A 22,132-nucleotide genomic window follows, 5' to 3' on the forward strand; every position below is an offset into this window, starting at 1 on the left:
TGCAAGTATTTCTTGGATTTTTAAGTATTTCTTGGACTTTTAACCCAATATTTTATAATTCAATCAGCTCGATATTTGTTTTTCTATTTATCAAAATAAACATCTCAATTAATTGCCAATTAGATAATATTCTCAACCCAATTCTAATCCCGTTAAAATCATAACGAATTTATCGTAAAAGAATCTATGAGAAAATATATTTAATATTTTTACATTCAATGGTTCACTATAACCAAATGATTTATTTCTATTTTCGAACTTCATTTAATTCGAAAAACATAAATTTATTTTCAAGTCATTTTTCATTTTTATTTTCATTTTCGATTTAGAGAAAAACACATTAATTTTCAAATGATTCATTTTCTCCTTTTTTATTTTTATTTTGGAGAAAACCATAGTCATTTCTAAATATTTCTCATTTCTTCATTTTTCACCATTTCTATTCATTTGATTCAACATACAATTCATTTCCGGTTTAACAAGCTTACGAAGGGACTAATTGAACATATGTGATTAGAGCTCAAATGATTTATAATTAAGATTCAGATTTTTGCCTATTAATTAATTATAAACCTATTTAGTCACAAAATCATCCCACTATAGTATCGTGACTGAGTTCTCCCCAACGGTATACCATTACAGAAGCAATTCAATCAGTGCTCGTCTAATGACCTTATCACAAGTGCTTTACCTCCATAGTATATCCTTAATCTTTTAGGGATAATATCCGTTTTCCCAATATGGTTCTATTTTATCTCATGGTAATCATTGTATCTTCCTTCATGAAAACTCAATTACTATTAAATAGTAATCAAGTCATTCATCACAAAGACGAATGATCTATGATCACGTTTACTTTTCATCAATCATGTAATGCTAATGAGAGGAAGTCATTTACCCATGTGTCGAGTTATGAATTCTACTGTTGTTAATGATGCTACATACTGCAGAAGTCGTATACCTGACGCACTAGCTTTTGATTTCTTATGTATTCAAAATTAGACTTTTACTTACATTAAAGTATATAAGTCACACATACATAGTCCATCATCCACTCAAGATTTAGGTATGTCACGCTATGAACATAAAAAATGAATAAATCCATAAACGGATTCAAAATCTATTCTTCTACTGTCAGTCCAGTCAGTCACATCTATATCACTATCTTCTGGGAGTCATCCGCTCTGATACTCAAGACAAAACATATCCCCAATTGAACTTGATAGACAACATATTAGTCTTTCAATCGGTTTGTTCATTTCCAATTAGGCTAAGAATATGTTTAGGTTCATATACTAATATAAGTTGTCCTTCTGTATTACGATTTTACCACGTAATACCGTTTAGTATTAGTTTAAATATTAGACAACCAATAAGCAATATTTACTACCATTTTTCTTTGCATGCAAAAACCACATGACAACATTATACAAAGTATAATAATGTAACCTATGAATTATTTTATTAATCAATTTGTTCAAAAAAATTATAAATATACATAAAAGAAAATACTACATTTAAGATATCAGGTCTAACAAACTGAACACCAACTCAGTCAAGGACGTAATATATCTATATATACAATGACAATAGCTTCAAGCAAAGATCTTCACTCTGCATTCTTCTCTTATTTTACTAAAATCTTATAATATTATCTTTTGTAGGTTTCTGTCAAAAGATCATAAATTCATCAACATCATCCTAAGTAAAACAAGTGCAAGCCGACGACTCAAACTAGCATTGCAAGACATGCAAGAACTCCTCAAAGGTGTCAAATTCATGGAATACAGGAACGAAAAATTGCTTCTAATGAAGGATGTGACTAACTGAGGAAAATGTGCTTTAAAGACATTGATTTCTTTCACCTGGCCGTAAGATTTTATTCCTTTACCTTGTACCATACAAGTTCATTTATAACAACTAATTTCTCTTCTTCTTCTTTTTTATATGCTTTAACTCATAATTTAATATTAATTTAAGATGATGAAGAAAAAAAAATAAAATGAGAAGTATGGTTAATATATTAAAAACGAACTTTTATTAAAGAAAATGCCGGATTACTTTATTCTTTAGAAAAATGTGTAGGTGTAAAGTTCCAAATCCTATCGTATCTACTTTATCTAACTTTTCCTTTTTGAAATTTTATCAAACCACTTTAAAAGCCATTATTGAGGAGAAATTTTATACATTTGCCTTTGCCACTATCGGAAAATTGGGGGAAGCTCCCTAAAATAATCTTACTCTAAGAATTCATACATTCTAACTTAAAATTAATTAATTGGACTACCCATAGCTCTTCCTAATCCATAAATAAGAGGATAATATACTTTAGCATACTCGAACCATTGTTCTCCTATATTGACAATAATACCCATGCCAATTGAGCTATGACTCAATTAGCATTTGGACTAAAACTTCTATATACAATAAAATTTAGAGACTTGCGCATATAATTGTATGCGATAAATCTCAAATTCAAGTACTCAAAATCTAAGGCTTCTACATTTATTAACTGAGCCAAAGCCTCATTAGACATAACATAATATTGTTAGTGCGTGAAAAGTGTTTGCATTTACGTAAAAATATTTAACAAAAAAATTCTTGAAATATTTTAAAAATATTAATTTGGTAACATTTAATTTCTGAAAATATAGTTGTTTATAATTAATTTTATATATTCAAAACCAAAATAAATGGGAAAAATATTTTAAAATCTTATCAATATATATATATATTACAAGTTCTTAGATCTCAGATGACATGAATGTTTAATTTATTGACACATGACATACCTATTCTATGAAATGTGATAATAGTGTTATTGACTTTCATTTTTTGTGGTATTAAAATAGAATATAAATTTAAAATTACATTTGAATAATATCAATTATTTATGAATTAGATATTTAAAATAATTAAATTACACACTTTACTATGCACAGATTTTACAAAATTGATAAAATTTTAATAATTTAAAACAATATTATATTAATAAATCAAAATATAATTTTATAAATTTATTAAATTTATTAAATAATATTATTTCAAAAATATATATATTATTTATAATTTTAAAATAATTAATTTTATTATTAATTAAAATTATGTAGTTAAAGATATCAATAAAAAATTATTATTTAAGTATAAAATTAAAACTAAGATTTAAATAATAATAATTAAAATCAAATCTCAATTAACACATATAATCATCATTACACGATTATTTTCTTAAATTAGTTGTTATATATAAATTTTTTTAATCATAAGCATTGTATTCACTTATTTAAATGAATAAAGCAGCTTCTAACATTTTTTAAAAATTAAAATAATATTTTTTTAAAAACTTCCTTCAAATTCAATTAATATAATCAATACTATGTAAAATGAACTTAATGAAACAAAATAGAGATTTATAGCTTTTATGAATGGGTAAGTTCCTTTTCAATAAATGTTTTGTTAAATTATTTGAATGTGCTCAACATTCTTAAATTATAGTTTAAATCATCATTGTTTCCAACCTTTTAAAATTTAAGAAATCCTTAATTAAAATTACAAAGTTAGACACTATCATTTTTTATTTGTTTAAAAATTACCTTTCAGTCAAAAATCAAATAAATTATTTAAGTAATTATAAATTTTAATTTGTTGAAAATATTTATCAAAGAAAAATAAATTTATTATTGTTATGTTCTGAAATATGAGTTTATAAATAAATACAATCAAAAAATATTTTTTAATTTTTTTATTACAATATCAGCAGAAAATATTATATATATTACAATTTCTTTTAAAAAAATAAACAATACACACGATAAACCTATGCATCACACAAGAAAGAAAACTAGTAATAATATATTAAGAAAAACTAGTATATTTCTTGGTTCACACTTTGCATTAGGTTAAATATTTTTGTATGTCAAATTATAGAGTAAAAATTTGAAGGTTAAAATATGCTCTAGGCCGTTATACACTTTGTACATTTATAATTTAGTCCTCCTATTTTTATTTTCAAGAATTAATTCCTCTACTTTTCAAATTTAAAATATTAGATCCAATTGTTACACCACTAAAATTCTTCTATTAAATTCTTTGGTGCAACGATTGAAATTTAAAAAAACCACCTAGTAGTCATGTAACAAAAAAAAAACATTAAAAATACTAATTAGGATTTTTGAACTCTTCAAGATAATTTTTTATGTCAGAATAGTGTTCTTCAGAAAAATTGGCATAAGCATTTTGATTGAAATAGTTAACAATATTAACTGTTTAGATTAACTAATGACATTATAAAAGTAAAGTGACCAAACTATGTTAAAAAATAAGAATAGAGATTAAATCTCAAGGTTCAGTAGAGTTTAGGGCCAAAATTAAAATTTGACTATTGTTTTATAATGTAAAAAAAACAATGCTCAATCTCTAAGAACATTTAGACATTCAATTTATATATAACCACGTAATATTTTAATTAAAAATTTAATGATATTAACTGTTTAAACTAATTACTAACATTATAAAAATATAGGGACCAAATCATGTTAGAAATTAAATCATAGAGATTAAATATCGAAATTAGTCATAATAGAGGGATCAAAACTAAAATTAATTTATTTTTCTAAAATTAAGCCATTTCTCCAAGAATGATACATTAGACTGCATCCAAGATAAATTAATTCTGAATCCGTTTTTGAATTAATTTACTTGTGATGTTCATGGTGTGATTTACCTGAATCCTGAGTTAGTCACAAATCATGCGTATGTAACTCATGTGCTTTGATATAAGTGGAGGCTTATACTCTAAAGATGATTAAGTCCATAGCTGGGGTACATGACTTGTGTATGGCATGACTTTACTAGCAACAACAAAATTCATAGCTCAACTAAAGAGTTAACGATATCATCTCATTGGTATTGTGTGGATTGATAAATACGGAACGTTGTCATGGGTTGCTTATTCTCGAACTAGCAATTTATCATAGTCATTTGTTGACGGTAATCATATTAATCATTAAGAAGACACAATGGTGATAATGAGATAAAATAATATTGTATTGAGTGAACAAATTTAACTCAAAGGAATCAAGGGTATCATATAAGAGTAAATCACACATGACGAAGTAATTGGATAAAATAATTGGATGAATTGCTTTCGTAAAGAGTATACAATAAGGAGTTTTCAATTATATTACTTCTTGTGGACTAACTCCATGATTAAGTAAATTGTGAATTATCGGAACGATACTTCTAGACATAATTGCAATTACTAGAGCCTAATGTATATGTCCAATTGGTCCCTCCATTAGCTCAACAAAAGCTCGATCAGACTGCATTTGAATCATAAAAAAATTTTACGACTTTGGAAATAATTTAATTGAGTTAATTTATTCGATTTGGAATTAAATTAGGTAGTTTTGATAATTGTTCAACTAGAGAATTTGATTAAAGAATTCTCTTAAAAAATTAATTTGGAAAATCTTAGTGATTTTTGGAAAAGTTAATTTTGATCAAGTAAAATTAAATTAATCAAATAACTTTAAATTAATATTATTTAGAAATTAATTTTCAAGTCAGACAATTGGCCCAATGGGTATTTGAACTTGAAAATTGAACCTGAGATCAAAAATTGGGCTCGAGGATTGAAAATCGAGATCGAGACCCAAAAACTAGTCGAACCGGGCTTGGTGTGTAAAATCAGGCTGACGATCCAACCGGTGGTTGGATTTGACCGGTTGGTCCATCATTAGGCCTGGACCAAACCGACAATAGTCAAACCTGCTCAGGGTGTCATAAGGGTGTTGCACTTGTGATGGCACCACCGAACACAACGGTGCTGGTGACGACGACGACATTTCGGTGGCCGGCGGGTGGTCCTTCAGCAGTTGAGCAATGGAGGAATCACAGTCCTACTGGGACTCTATCGGATAATTTGATTTCAGATTAACTATTCCAAAAATAATATTATTTTAATAATTTTCATATTTAATTTAATTTAATATTTATCTTGTATATAAGTATTCTAGTAATTTAATAGATATGTTAGAATTAAGTGACCCAAATTCTTATTTAAATAAAATATGATGGAAAATAAAATAAAAGCAAAATCCATATAGAACTAGACTTCTTTTATTTTATTTTAGAATAAGGTTTTTTAAACCTTATTAAACTCCATCTATTTTATATTGATTAGGATAAGGTGTTTCAATCCTACTAGAATATGGCTTTACAAGCCTATAAATAGACATAGTCTATTCCTTTTATATTAATTCAAATTTTCGACATAGTGAATTTTCTTCTCCTCTGCCCGTGGTTTTTTTCCCGAAAGAGTGTCCACGTAAAATTTGTGTGTTATTTTATTTTTCTTTATTTTATTTTATTTTATTTTATTTTTTTCACAAATTGGTATCAGAGCTTCCGGGTTGTTCATCTCAATCACAGTAATGGCATCTTTGAAGTATGAAATTCCGCTGTTGGATCGCAACACCAGATTTGCATTGTGGTAGATTAAGATGCAAGCAGTTCTTGCGCAGATGGATCTAGAGGATGCCCTGCTAGGGATAGATAAGATGCCTTCGATATTAACAAATGAAGAGAAGAAGCGTAAGGATCGAAAGGCGTTAACATAATTACATCTGCATTTGTCCAACGAAATTTTGCAAGATGTAATGAAAGAGAAGACTGCCGCTGCATTATGGAAGAGGCTAGAACAAATATGTATGTCGAAAACTCTAACAAGCAAGTTGCATATGAAGTAGCGTCTTTATGCTCATCGTTTGGAGGAAGGTGCGTCTGTACACGAACACTTAATAGTGTTTAAAGAAATTCTCTCAAACTTGGAGGCCATGGAGGTTCAGTATGATAAGGAAGATTTAGGGTTGATTCTACTTTGTTCGTTGCCCCCGTCTTATTCAACCTTTAGAAACACGATTTTATATAGCCGCAAGTCTCTCACAGTTGATGAGGTTTATGATTCTTTAACCTCATATGATAAGATGAAACATCTTGTGGTTAAACCCGACTCTCAGGGAGAGGGTCTCATTGTTCGTGGGAGACAAGATCGGAATGCTGATAATGATCGTGGTAGGACACAGGAACGGAATCCTCGTAGTAAATCTAAGGGTAGATCGAAGTCTTCAAAGAAGTAAAACTTGTAACTTCTGCAAGAAGAAATGACACATTAAATTTGAGTGTTATAAGCTACAAAATAAGATTAAAAGAGAGGCTGCGTATCAAAAGGGAAAACAACCAGAAAATTTCAGTGAAGCTGATGTTGTAGAAGACTACAGCGATGGTGAACTTCTAGTCGCTTCTGTCAATGATTCTAAAGTAAGTGAGGAGTGGATACTTGATTCAGGTTGCACCTTCCACATGAGTCCCAATCGGGATTGGTTTACAACTTACGAAACAGTGTCTGAAGGTGTTGTTTTGATGGGAAATAATGCTTCGTGTAAAATCGCAGGTATTGGAACAATTAAAGTTAAGATGTTTGATGGAGTTGTCAGAACACTTAGCGACATACGGCATGTTCTAGAATTGAAAAGAAATTTAATTTCGTTAAGTACTCTTGATTCAAAAGGGTACATATACACAGCTAAAAGTGGAGTTTTAAAGATTTTCAAAGGGTCTCTTGTTGTGATGAAAGGGCGGAGAAAAATTGCCAAGTTATATGTTTTGCAGGGTTCTACTGTTACTGGTGATGCAGCTGTCGCTTCCTCTTCCTTGTCAGATGATGATATTACTAAACTTTGGCATATGCGCCTAGGGCATATGAGTGAGAATGACATGGCTGAATTGAGCAAAAGAGGACTTCTTGATGGGCAAGGAATTTGCAAACTGAATTTCTGTGAGCACTGTGTTTTTGGGAAGCAAAAGAGAGTTCGATTCACTAGAGGAATCCATAACACGAAGGAAACGTTGGAGTATATTCATTCTGATCTGTGGGGGCCATCCAGAGTGCCTTCGAGAGGTGGAGCTAATTATATGCTAACCTTTATTGATGAATTTTTCAGAAAAGTTTGGGCGTTCTTCCTGAAGCAGAAAAGCGATGTGTTTTTCGCATTTAAGTCTTGAAAAATTATGATTGAAAAACAGACGGGAAAACAGATAAAATACCTCCGTACAGACAATGGCTTAGAGTTCTGTTCTGATGAGTTTAATAGATTGTGCAAGTCAGAAGGGATCATGAGACACTTGACAGTTCGTCATACTCCACAGCAAAACGGCGTTACTGAATGAATGAACAAAATGATCATGGAGAAGGTTCGATGTATGTTGTCAAATGCCAACTTACCGAAGTCATTTTGGGCAGAAGCAGCCTCTACTGCATGTTTTTTGATCAACCGATCTCCATCCGTTGCCATTGAGAAAAAGACTCCACAAGAGGTATGGTCTGGTAATCCTGCTAATTATTCTGATTTAAAGATTTTTGGGTGTCCTGCGTATGCTCATGTTGATAATGGAAAATTGGAACCGAGATCCATTAAATGCATTTTTCTTGGTTATAAAGCTGGTGTAAAATGCTATAAGTTATGGTGTCCTGAAAATAGAAAAGTTGTGATTAGCAGAGATGTTGTTTTTGATGAAACTGCTATGCTACCTAACTTATCTCTTAAAGACTTTTCCAATAAAGAAAACCAAAAGCAGGTGGAGCATCAGATTAATACAGAATCAACTCCTCAAGCCAGTACAAAAATTGAGAATAGAGTTGCTTCTTCACCGCAATACTTTATCGCCAAAAACAGAACAAGAAGAGAAATTAAACCTCCAAAGAAGTATGCCGAGGCTGATCTAGTTGCTTATGCTTTAAATGTGGCTAAAGATATAGATGCGAATCAAGAGCCATTTAATTATTCTGAGACGATTAACTGTGAAGACTCAGAAAAGTGGATGTTTGCTATGCAAGAGGAGATGGAATCACTCCACAAAAACAGAACATGGGATCTTGTAGAACTTCCTAAAGGTAAAAAGGCTGTTCGTTGTAAATGAGTGTTTAAATAAGAAAGAAGGGACTCCAGGAGTTGAAGAACCCAGATATAAAGCAAGGCTTGTTGCAAAGGGTTACAGTCAAATTCCAAGAGTGGACTTCACAGATGTGTTCTCCCCAGTTGTTAAGCATAGTTCGATTCGAGCTTTGCTTGGTATTGTGGCCATGCATGATTTGGAGCTTGAGCAGTTAGATGTAAAAACTGCATTTCTGCATGGAGAATTTGAGGAGGATATTTACATGCAACAACCAGAGGGTTTTATAGTCTCGAAAAAAGAGGACTATGTTTGCTTGCTGAAAAAGTCCTTTTACGGTTTGAAACAGTCACCAAGACAGTGGTACAAGAGGTTTGATTCCTTTATGACTTCTCATGATTTCAAAAGAAGTAGTTTTGACAGTTGTGTCTACTTTAAGAAAAACAGTGATGGTTCTTTTGTGTATCTACTTCTTTATGTTGATGACATGTTGATAGCAACAAAAGATAAAGTAGAGACAAGAAAGGTCAAAGCCCAACTAAGTGAAGAATTTGAGATGAAAGATTTAGGACCAGCAAAGAAGATACTTGGTATGGAGATTCTTAGAGATAGAAAAGCAAGTAAATTGTACCTAAGTCAGAAGGGGTACATTGAGAAAGTTCTTTGCAGGTTCAATATGCAGAGTGCTAAGCCTGTTAGTACTCCATTAGCAGCTCATTTCAGACTTTCATCAGCTTTGTCTCCACAATCAGATGATGAGATTGAGTACATGTCACATGTTCCATGCTCTAGTGCAGTAGGATCTCTCATGTATGCTATGGTTTGTTCACGTCCAAATTTATCATATGCAGTCAGTGCAGTTAGCAGATACATGGCGAATCCTGGTAAAGAACACTGGAAAGCAGTTCAGTGGATTTTAAGATACTTACGAGGTACTACTGATGTTTGCTTACAGTTTGGAAGAACTAGAGATGGAGTCATTGGGTATGTTGATGCTGATTTTGCTGGAGACCTTGATAGAAGAAGATCTCTCACAGGTTATGTCTTTACAATCGGAGGTTGTGCAATCAGTTGGAAAGCCACTTTGCAAACTACAGTCGCTTTGTCTACCACTGAAGCTGAGTACATGGCGATTACTGAGGCTTGTAAAGAAGCTGTTTGGTTTAAGGGACTCTTTAGTGAACTTAATGAAGACCTTCAAATCAGTACAGTATTTTGTGACAGTCAGAGTGCCATCTTTCTTACAAAAGATCAAATGTTTCATGAGAGAACAAAACACATTGATGTTTGGTATCATTTTGTTCGTGATATTATTGCTCGTGGTGATATTATTGTGAGCAAAATTAGTACTCATGAAAATCCTGCAGATATGATGACTAAGTCACTTCCTATAACCAAGTTTGAGCATTGCTTAGACTTGGTTGGTGTTCATTGTTGAAGTTAAACCCTTAAGGGGTTTTATGGAAGAGGTGGAGAACTTGTTTATTGAAAGTTCGCGATGAAGAACTTGTTCATTGAGAATTTGTGTCAAGGTGGACATTGTTAGAATTAAGTGACCCAAATTCTTATTTAAATAAAATACGATGGAAAATAAAATAAAAGTAAAATCCATATAGAACTAGACTTCTTTTATTTTATTTTAGAATAAGGTTTTTAAACCTTATTAAACTCCATCTATTTTATATTGATTAGGATAAGGTGTTTCAATCCTACTAGAATATGGCTTTACAAGCCTATAAATAGACATAGTCTATTCCTCTTGTATTGATTCAAATTTTCGACATAGTGAATTTTCTTCTCCTCTGCCCGTGGTTTTTTCCCCAAAAGGGTTTCCACGTAAAATTTGTGTGTTATTTTATTTTTCTTTATTTTATTTTATTTTATTTTATTCACAAGATATAATATTAAATTCAATCAAATATTTATCTTGATAAGTATTTCATTAATTTAATATTAAAGTGATTAAGTTTAATTATCGTTGAACTCTCTAAACTCTCCTTATATAAAGAGAGTCATGGGTCATTATTTTTCACACACTTGAATTCAAAAAAAAGTTGTTGAGAGAAAATTCTCTAAACAAATTATTTCAAAAAAATTCTAGTGATATTTTTCTTATTTACAACTTGATCTAGAAGTTTAGAGAAATTGCGAAATTATCTTACTAGTAGTTTTGTGGAAAATTTTTTGATTCGAAACGAGCCCACACTCGGCAGACATGAGCTTGAGGATAGCGGAGAAGACTACTCAGTTGAAGCATTCATCCTAAACGAATCGAAAAGATACAATTTTGATTAAGTGTTTATTATTTTAAATATCACAACCAAGTTCTTATTTTTGAAAAAAAAAATTAAAACTCTGGTTTTTCCCTGAACTTATTTTTCGTTGCGCTTTCTAAACCTATTTTTCTAACAATTTGATGTAACTTGTAGAAAGTGCAAAATGGTTAAAAATAAAATGAGTATTAAAACTAAAAATTCGTAGAAGAAATTCTAGTGCTCCCTAATTTTCGTGAGGCTCAAAACTATTTAGAACAAAGATAAAATTGATGTGTATAGGCTCAACAAAATAATTATCATCTTGCACTATTATTTCATCTTTAACCTTTTCCTTCGTGATTTCATCTTTTATTTTCTCTTCAACTTAATCAAAAGTCTCGAGAATTTCCTCCTTATGCTCTTTGGTTTTGGCAAATCTTTCTAAGAAAGGAGGTTCTATCACTGGGCTGATCAGATAAATCCTTGAGTGCAACCACCTCTTGTTCAACTTATTTTTTTTGAAATTCTAATCTACTCACTAAAATCATGAGTCTAATTTGATTTTCTATGTTCCGAAAATGGCTCTTCATTCGTTTTTCTAGGTTCTCAATGCTTGACTTTGTTTTTCGTAGAGATAGTTGAATGGTGCTAGAAAGAGATTCAACTATATCCTCAAGAGACTTACCTTACTTTGAAGACGATAATTGTAGGGAAGCCTACAACCTTGGTTCATAACCAAAATCTGGATAATTTATACACTCATGATTGTAAGTATTGGCATAGGGATCAAATCCCTGTTGGGAAATCCTCTAGTTTCATTGACATGCTCATAGGGAACTTCTTGGAACATGGGAAACACATCATTGTATTGCCCATAATCAGCATAAGTTTCATTCTCACAAGCTTGCACTTGTTTAGAATTTCCTACAAACAATTGTTGAACAAGAGAGGTTAGTTTATCAATTTGATTATCAATGAAATACAGATTTACCTCATTTGATCTGCATGGGTGAATATGCAACCATTAATGAAGATTAAGGATAAAAAGAAATAAAAAAAAGAGAAAGAAATAAATAAATTTATTAACACTAGTCCCCAACAACGACACTAAAATTTGTAAGGTTGTCGAAGCTGTTAAAAATAAAATCTACTTGAAAATATAAATTAGTAGAAAGTGACAAATAGGATCCAATTCATAGAGACCAACAATAACTTTATTTCTTTAATAAACAAGGAAAATAAAAATAACCTATGGGGGTTTAAAATTAAAACAAAGTAAAAAAAGAAATAGTAAAATAAAATATAGGAAAATCAATGTGATAAAACTAGAACCAAGGTAAAATCTCTATTTGATTCAAGGGTTTGATCATTGATTCAAAGATAAATTTCAATGTTTCTTAATAAATTGGTTATAGTTACTGATGGTTGCAAGTAACCTAATCTCTTCTTACCTTCTCGATAATCAAGACAATCGTCATTAATTACTTTTCTTATTAACAAATAACCCTATAACCTTAGTATGCATATTCCATGCATAGACTTAACACACATATTTAAAAGCAGTTTTAACTGCAAGTGTGACAAGACAATTGTAATTTATGTGTGTTACAAGGGAACACAAAGTATTCCAAGGATTGAACCAAAAAAAAAAATCAAGTGATAAGGTGGATGGACAACGATCAAGCATGCAATTAAAAAGTCTACCAAACTAATAGCTAAGTGCTATATTTGGACAATTCATAATTCATCAATGCTTCTTAGTACGATTTCATTGTGAATTCTTCCCCTGCAAATGCTTGGAATGTTCTAACATTCCTAATTCGTGCATTGCTCAAGTATAAAAAACTAATTAATTACTTTAATAAAGCAAGGTTGTCAAACTATAATTTATGGGAATTATATTATAAAGATAAATCAAGGAGTATTGATTTAGCAATAGGGAACACTAAAGCAGGGTTATCAGACTATAATTAATGAGAATATTATATTATAGAAGTGACCCAAGTAAGATTTCCATATAATGTGGAGTTTAATGAAATACTTGTCCTTCGCTTTTAATGAAAAAATTCCTTTGATCTCCATTGAGACAAGAAATTGAGACATCAATTTTTTTCAATACTATAAAGCAGCTCTGGGAAGCTCCAATCTGAAACAAGACACTAACAAATTAAGTATCATAAATTGAGTTCAAATGACTGTGACTAAATTTTGTTTATAATAAGTAACATTTGAAACAATCTATGCAATTATTTCAACAATTTGCAACCCATTTTGGAGCAATTTGCAAACATGTGACAGCAACAATTGGTGGGAACAACAAGTCTTGCAGCAGCTTGAGGCCAACTATGAAGGCATCAACCATTTTTAGTCTCTTTCTTGCTTCTCCCTTCCTGACCGATTGTATCAAAGAAGTCCCCCATTGGCAGCCTTAATTCACCAAATTGAAGCTGCAATTTTTTTAAGGCAGCAAACTAACTCCAAAACAAAGCAGCTAGTAGCTATTGGAATTGGTGCAGGCAGCAGCAACCAGCTGCTATTGTCGGTATAATAGCAATTCCTCAAGCAATCGGTAAAATCATTGAAGCAAGGAATGACCAAGCTACAATTTAAAACATGTAGCAGCAGAGAACGATACCAAGGAGGCAGATCCATAAACAGCATCAGTAGCTAATATTTGAAACAGAATTCAGCAACTGAAAACTAAAATTTAGTCCTTTAGCATCAAGTACTTGAACTACTAATTTCCCCTTCTTCTCTTTCTCACGAATGCGCTGTAAATGAGTCCTATTTCCTCCTCATGCTGGTTTGGCAACACTTGATTTTGCCAACATTCTTAAATTTCCACTCAATCACCTTAGTATTTGGCATGTGTCTAAACATATGCCATTTAGCAGTGTCTATACCACTTAGTATTTGGCATGTCTCATGCAATTTATAAAGCTTCTATAATTACTTTTCATCCATTATAACTTATAAGCATTATTCCATTCAATGGTTAAATAAATCCAAATGTTACTCTTTCCATTTTCCTTAAAATTTCAATTTAGTCCCATTTTTATTACTCTCCACCTTATACGCTCATGCTTAGTGAAAAATTTGTCCTCCATCAGTTTGACACCTAGCCAAATTTATCTTCACCTATGATCATGCTTCGACACCTAGACTTGCTAAGTGCCATACAAGCTTTACACTAAATCAAAATCATTATCATTTAATTGTAGAACATCACTGATTCACTCCATTGTACCTTTACTGGTTTAATTGTTATTTCTTAATTAAATCAAGTCCATTAACTTAATGGAAAAATTGCACTTCAAATCCTTCTACTTTATAATTACTGAATTTAATTTATAATATATCAATTTTTTATAGTTTTTACAAATGTTTTAATAACAATTAGAATTTTTTTTGTTAGAAATATATTTGAATTATCAAAATAATTGATAAATGTTAATTAATTATTATTTTGAATTATGTTGATTTGCCTTAATTACATGAAATTAATGAATATTAAATAGTGTTAAAGTTGTGTGTCCCTAATCCTTTTTAAAGAAAATATAGTGGTAAAACTAGGGGATTTGTGTAGAGCTTAAGGCTGAGGGCCGAAATTCCTTGTCGCACAAGTGGAATCTGTATAAAATTACACTTCGTCTATTTGACATTGATAGTCGAAATTCCTTTTATATCATTCGTTTTTCAACATTAGTAAATTTCTTCTTCTTTGCCTATGGTTTTTTCCCGAGAGGGTTTCCACGTAAAAATCTGTGTTCTATTTTTCCTTTTTTTTCCTTTATGTTTGCGATCATTCTAGTGCATTATCAACGTTAGCTTTACAAATAAGTTAAAAATATTTTTATTATTATTTAAAATTTTTATTATAATATTTGAATTTTTAAAAAAGTTAATATATGTTAATTATTTTACACTAATTACAATATTTAAAAAATCAATTAAAAAAATGAAACACTTAAAACCACACATTAGAAATTAATACCATCTAAAGTGTCCAAATTTAAGTGCCTTTATAAATGTTTTATGTTGCAATGCATGACTGCAGAATTTAGACCCTTGGAGAGGCACTTGTCATGGTTGCTTGCTTTTCCTATATCTGTTTGTTTTGTGCATAGAATAACTAGAACATAGTATTCATGACGTTGTAGCAGCAAATAAATGAAAATCGATTTTGTTAGCAAGGAATGTGCCTCAATTGTCTCATCTCTTCTTCTACAATTTGGTCTTTTTCAGTAGGGCTGACATGGACCAAGCTAATAGGGTTAGAAGTTTGCTAGATAGATTTGGCCTTTTTTTTTTTCAAGACATGGAGTCAATGCTCAAAAGACTGAGGTCTACTTCTTTTAAAACATAGATGAGAGAATGGCAAGGTCTATTTGTGCTAGATTGGGATATCTACAAGTCTCTAATCTTGGTGTATGTCTGGGAGTGCCCCCTATTTCATCAGAGGGTCACTAATGGGATTTTTGTTTTTGTTGTGGAAAAGGTGAGGTGAAAACTTAATAATTGGGATGCGAAGCTTCTTACAATAGCTGAGAAAGTGAATTTAGCCTGCTTTGTCCTTGTGTCCATATACAAATATTTTATGCAATCTACGATGATTTCGATTGCTATTTGTGATGAGATTAACAGGAAATTAAAAAAGTTGTTCGAAATTATATCTGGTGCTCTCATTATGAAGATCTTGAGAATGTGTTGTGGAGTTGCCCTATTGCTTGTCGGGCCTGGTCGAAAGTTATCCTGTCAAAGTACACTACAAGCCTTTTTTTTCCTTATCGTTCATGGACTGGTTGGTGGCAAACATTCAAAACGTGCGAAAATTGACTTTTTGGTATCATAATACAGAGGCTCTGGAAATCAAGGATGTTAGTCGCGTTCAATAAGGAGAATGCCTGCTCTGAGGAAATCATTAAATCAGTTGGTGCTGAGCGAAAGGTATTAAGGATGCCTCTGATATTTTGGAGCGTGTTGGACTAAACTAAATATTGATGGTGAAAAGAAAGGTGCGGCTGGTTGCACATCTGTAGGGGGTTTAGCCAGGGATGAACATGGTGAATGGTTGTTGGGATATTGCAGAAGCACAGGAGAAAGCAGTGGAGTTCAGGCTGAATTACGGGCCATTTATGATGATCTTTCTCCTATGGAACAAGGGTCTTCGACGCATTGTAATTGAATGCGACAGCTCAGAGGCCTTGTAAGTCATCAAGGAGTCGGAATTGCAGAGATCAAATGTGGCGTTTGCTAGAAGAATCAACGAGCCGCTGAATCGAAGCTGGGAGGTGCGACTGTGCCATGTGTATCGTGAAGCAAATGCTGCGGAGGATTTAGCTGTTCCGACCATTTTGCAGCAGGATTTATCTGGGACCGCCTCCTTAAGATGTAATTTCTTTGTTTAGCTCTCTCTTTTGTAACCAAAAAACTGAATATTCCTTTCAAGAATCCAATACCCAATGTCTCTTCCTTGTGTTTTTGCTTCTGAATGGTGGAGTTTCACTGCACGCAAAGTACATATCTCAGGTTAAAGGACAAAAACTATTATGAGTTTAAAGGAGAGAATTTGCTTGACATGGAGCCAGAGGAAAGGTCTCTTGCTGGACTCTTTATGAGTTTCTAGTCCCCTCTTGAGATTGCGGGTGTGAACCATATCGACTTTTGGCACATGGTGCGTAATGCTCGAAGGGAAAAACTTGGTGAGCCGGAGCTCGGTCCACTTGAGGTATAGATCATGAACTACCCTTTGGCCTTTGCACCTTTATCTCATATAAGAACTTGCTGTTGTCAACATATTCTTCTTGCTCTCCCTGTTGTAATCAATATCGATATTTTTCTGAAAAGGTCAAACTCTGTCATGGCTAGGCTATTTCTATACGGTTATATCTTGTAATTTAGAAGCTCATAGTTAAGGAACACACAATAATCATGCTTGTTTGTTATTGATTACAATGCTTACATCATTTTATTCATGCAGTTCTATGCTTACATATATCCTAAACTCGATCTTGTGAACATGAAGACTGACTTCCTTAACAGAAACGGCAATAGTTATGTGCATTTCCTTTATTTTGCTAATAAAAAAAACGCAAATATTGATTATTTTATTCTTAGAGTACAGCCACATCTTAAGTTGCTGGTTGTAGAGGGTGAGGAGACATTGTAAATCAGTAAAACATATGTTTTACTGCTTTGTTATAAAACATGATCATGTTGATCTTCCATGCATGTTGATTTCCTTTTCACCTTGTTTTCAAAGCTCTTTTTCCCTGTAACATGCATGATTGGTTCTTTTTGTCATCCTTTAAAGTTTTAGAAAGATGTCAACATCTGCCTTAAGTCAGTAACAAACATAAAAGTAGGCAGTAGAGATCTAGTCTGAACTGTAAACCATGTGGAGGTTGGCCCACATTCATGATTTGTTTTTTTTCCCGAGTAGTAAAATGATGCCCTAATGGATGAGTCTATGTTATCTTGATTCTTAGATTATGTACCATTAATCTTTGTGGATATTTTGGAAAAAGTATTGGATGTAGTAAGAACTTGTTCTGCTTAGCTTAACAGAGTTCCTTGCTTTTTGTCTTAACCAGATTTCTGCAATGTCGTTTGGTCTTTTTCTTTTCACTGACCATTTCTAGCTTTTTTAATAAACTATCCTATCATAAGAAATATGTCTCCATTCTTATAAGAACATGTTATAATTTGATGTTTTCAGGAAGACAGGAGATAGCTCGTTAGCCAAAGTTCTTGAGGAGAAAGGCTATACCGCAATTTCTGCTGCATAGCATACAATACTCTCTGTCAATATTATCTGTTTGATTCTAGTCAAAACTCACTTTAGCTCCGTTCTTCAGCCTCTAGTCCACATTGTTTTACTTTGTTAATTGGAAAGGAATTGATGCTCAAAAATCTCTGAAGTTAATCGATCATGGTTCCACCATTAAAGGAGCATAAAGCCTTGGCCCTAAGGTGCTTGGCTGCTAGCAATGGTGCCTAAAAGGTTATTGTTTCTTGTTTAACCTCTTGCCTTGGCATGTAAATTTGAGGTCCCCCTTTTTTTTCTCCCTCTCTGTCTCGAAATTAATTGATTGATGTGCAAGTATACACAATCGTTAATAAGTAATAAAGTAGTGAGCGAGAGTTGTCGTCTCCACTGGAATTGTTTAGGCAAATCAAGTATTGCGAAATTAATTACTCATCAAATTGTTTGGTGATAAAAATAAATTAAAATGTGATGGATTTCTAATTATATTAAACTAAGTATACTTAAAATTAAATTAAACAAAGAAAGAAATAAGTGTGCAAGTTTTAAGAGTAATCACAATTGCATGCATTAGAATAATTTTCTTTCCTAACTAAAAAATATTTAATACTAATAATGTTACGGAAAATTCCATGGCAACTCGCCTGTTTATTAATCCTGTTTTTATGAGTGCTCGGCTCCTCTTGAAGCCTTAAGCTCAACCTTTTAGTTTGCATATTTCTATGTTCATTCCTACTTAAAGGTTACATTTTCAAGTATCGTCTAAGAAATCATACTTATTAAATTATTAATTCTAGCATATGTATGTCAAACAACTTAGTATTTTTAATAAGCAAAAAACAGATCATGTGAGGTGACATTAAAATATTTCTATACTGAAATAGTTTAACTATATTAATCCTAGAGTTATGCAAGGTAATAAAGTTCTTTCGATATTATACTAATCTGACCTAATTTCATAATAAAAAGATCAAACATGCACCATTCAGATATTGTGTCAATTAATTATAATTTGGTTCTGATTTAATAATTAATTTAATTGCATCCCTACATTTATAATGCACAAATAACATGTTCGGATGAATAAGCAAGCAAGGCACATAACATCATTAACAAAAATAAATAATCTAAGCTACGGAATTTAAATCATTCTAACACTGACAAAATTAAGCAACCATGATTATATTAAAAGCAAAAAAACTCAGTTGCAATCATGTTTCTTGAATTGAACAAAAATAAAAGATTGAAGGGTAAAGAATGCAAAGTCATTTTCAGTGGTTCTCCTAAGCATAGCTCACTTCACTCCTTCTTTCTTTCCTTCTTGTTGTGACTATCAAGCTTGAGTGCTCCTAATGTGGTCGAATGAGACTGCTCTCAAAGCCTTGCAAAACTCTTTGAAGAATGCGAACATATGGAGAATGAAAAAAGAGAGAAAAGAGAGAAGAGATGATGAATGAGGGATGAACGAGGGATGAACGAAATGAGTAAATGGTTAGGGGTATTTATACTTGTGAGGAGCCCCTTGAGTTTATTAAATGTAGCATGTCAATCTTCCCTTTTTCTCTCATGCATAGCTGGCCCTTTGAGTGAAGGAAGGAAGGTTGATAACTTTGCTAAATTTAGCTAGTCAAAACTTGATTCATTGAAAAGTGAAACACCTCAAACTCGACCTAGACATTATGACCAAATGTTGTGGGATACATCATCTATACGTTTTAAAATTCAAGATTAATTCATTTAAACCATGGTACATATGTGTTTCTAGAATCGTTCGTTTACTTTCACTTGAATAGGTTTAAAACCACATTGTTAGCTTATTTATTATCCAAAAAACTTATTTTTGATTATTTGGATTTGCAACGAAAAACTCCAGAGTTGTCAATTTTTGAAAATAGTTATTTTAGTATGTGAAAATGCAAAATTTGTAGTTTAGAGAACAAATTATTAAAGTTTCACAGCTAGTCCAAAACCAAAAATATATAATGTCCAAAAAATTATCCAATAGTTCAAAAAGTTCAAAAATAATCATGAAATCAATTCAAATCGTTAAATGTAAGGATGGCCAATCCGAGCCCCAAATGCTGCCCGATCCTAAGTTTGAGGGTTACCTGAAAAGATTAATAAATTGAATGAGCTAGAAAGCCCAGTGTGGGACTTGGCCCACATACATAACAAATTACACAATTTAATCACTAATTTCAACAGAAGAAAACATATATAGAAGCATGACATGCTTTTTGATGTAAAATCAACAAACAAATCAGATATTACCTCCATCCACTATACACCATCTCCGACCCACCCAAAACACCAAATAGGGTAAATGATACTCATCCAACCCTACATACCAAATAGTGATCATATGTCATTATACAGAAATATGCAGTCATGCTGCCAAATGTTATGCGGAAGTCCACCATATTCAAATATTACTGCTATAACTATCAGGTATAGATATTGCAATTTTACCGCCAGAAATGCAGATCGTATTCTGCTAGAACTTTCTCTGTCACATTATCATATTCCACCCCAATGCACATGCAACGTCATAATACATATATCATAACATTCAGATTAAAAGTGCATATTTTAAACATTTCAGATCAGAAACATGCTAACAGTACTTTCAAATTCATAAACCAGATATACAATTTATACGTTTAACATGCTTTCAAAAAAATATGCACACACAACAGAAACATCAGATTTCATTTATCGAACTACATGTATATCATTCATTAGAGCTTACGAAATTGTTGACCTTGAATACACAATCAAAATCCGGCCCTAACTAAACTTACTCAAAATGGGCCCATACACCCTACCTGGCACAACCCGTGTGGCCCGTACGGCTGGCGCACAACCTAGCATTCACTCGTGTGGCTTACACGGCTTGACACATGATCGTGTAGCATCGACAGTTTCAATTTTTTGTACAGTTTTTTGAGTTTACAAGTTAGGGTCACACAACTGGCTATTTTTTCGAAATGCTCACACCACAGCATCAATCAAATCTTGCAAACACATCCATAATTTGAATAATTACTAACCACTTACAAAGATTCGGCTTATGCTTCCTAAAATATTCGGCCATTAACAAGAGGCATTCTACCATAAACCCAAATTAACACTATCCAGCCCACCAAAATTGGGCATCCGACACTTACCCTCAAAAATAGAAATACCCAACGCACTTATCTCGCCTGAGGAATGTACACCTAACACTCCTCACCTACAAGAACCACACAGAAGAATTATCAATATCCACAACAATAACACATTCAGTGAAACTCGACAACATCTCATTTTTCAACGAATGGACCTTACTTACAATAATAATAAAAGGAAAAAACAATTGAAAACTACAATTTGCTTACCACATGCCCGACGAATAACAAGTCCAGAAGAAAATCAACACAGCAACAAAGGGTCCAAACAGTAATAGGACAACAAATAGCAACAACAGAAGAGAAAGAAAGAAAGAATAGGATTGTTTAAATAAGAACGAAAATTGAGAGAAGAAAAAAAAAGAATAGCATAAGGAAATCGACAAAGAAATTTTCAGGAAAACAAAAAGATACAACATAAAATAGAATGAGAGAAAATGTGAAATGTAAGGAAACAATAGGTTTCAAACTTGAAATCTAATAGTAAGCTAAAACCTTACCAGTAAACCAACAAACTCATTCTTGACTTAAACTTACAAAAATTAAAAATAACCTTTACAAACCAAATCAGATATAGTATCAACATTAATAAAGAAATTTCTAAGAAATGAAATAAAACATAGGACCTCAAGTAAACATCCAAAGCACTTAACCACTGAATTATATATATTTATATTTCAGAGTTTATTTTTGGCAAGTCTTTGCGGTTTGGACTTTTAACATGGTGTAGTTTCAGTATTCTGTCCATAACTTAAGTTATATACCTCTATTTTGAGATTTGAAGTGAATTGAAAGATCTAACTAAAGTTATTTTATGACTGAAGCCCAAAAATGTCCTCAACTTTTGATGCGAAAATTACTAAAAAACCTAGAAAAAAAATCTACTTTATGTATTTAATGGGACTTCTGTATTTTCTCCATTATATTATTTTTGCCCTATAAATTGACATTATTAGGGGGGATGGGGATAACTGTTCTTAGTTTTATTTTGG

The 22,132-nt window shown here is 32.0% G+C and overlaps 1 long non-coding RNA gene across 1 annotated transcript; it reads left to right on the forward strand.

The window, feature by feature from the left end:
- The first annotated feature begins 15,609 nt into the window (after positions 1-15,609).
- LOC107896256 (uncharacterized) lies at positions 15,610-18,359 on the forward strand. Its single transcript, XR_001683662.2, has 2 exons — positions 15,610-16,935; positions 17,926-18,359. It is a non-coding gene; the product is annotated as an uncharacterized lncRNA (long non-coding RNA).
- Positions 18,360-22,132: the final 3,773 nt, after the last annotated feature.

This window comes from Gossypium hirsutum, chromosome A10 (genome assembly GCF_007990345.1).
Source record: "Gossypium hirsutum isolate 1008001.06 chromosome A10, Gossypium_hirsutum_v2.1, whole genome shotgun sequence".
NCBI classification, from domain to species: domain Eukaryota; kingdom Viridiplantae; phylum Streptophyta; class Magnoliopsida; order Malvales; family Malvaceae; genus Gossypium; species Gossypium hirsutum.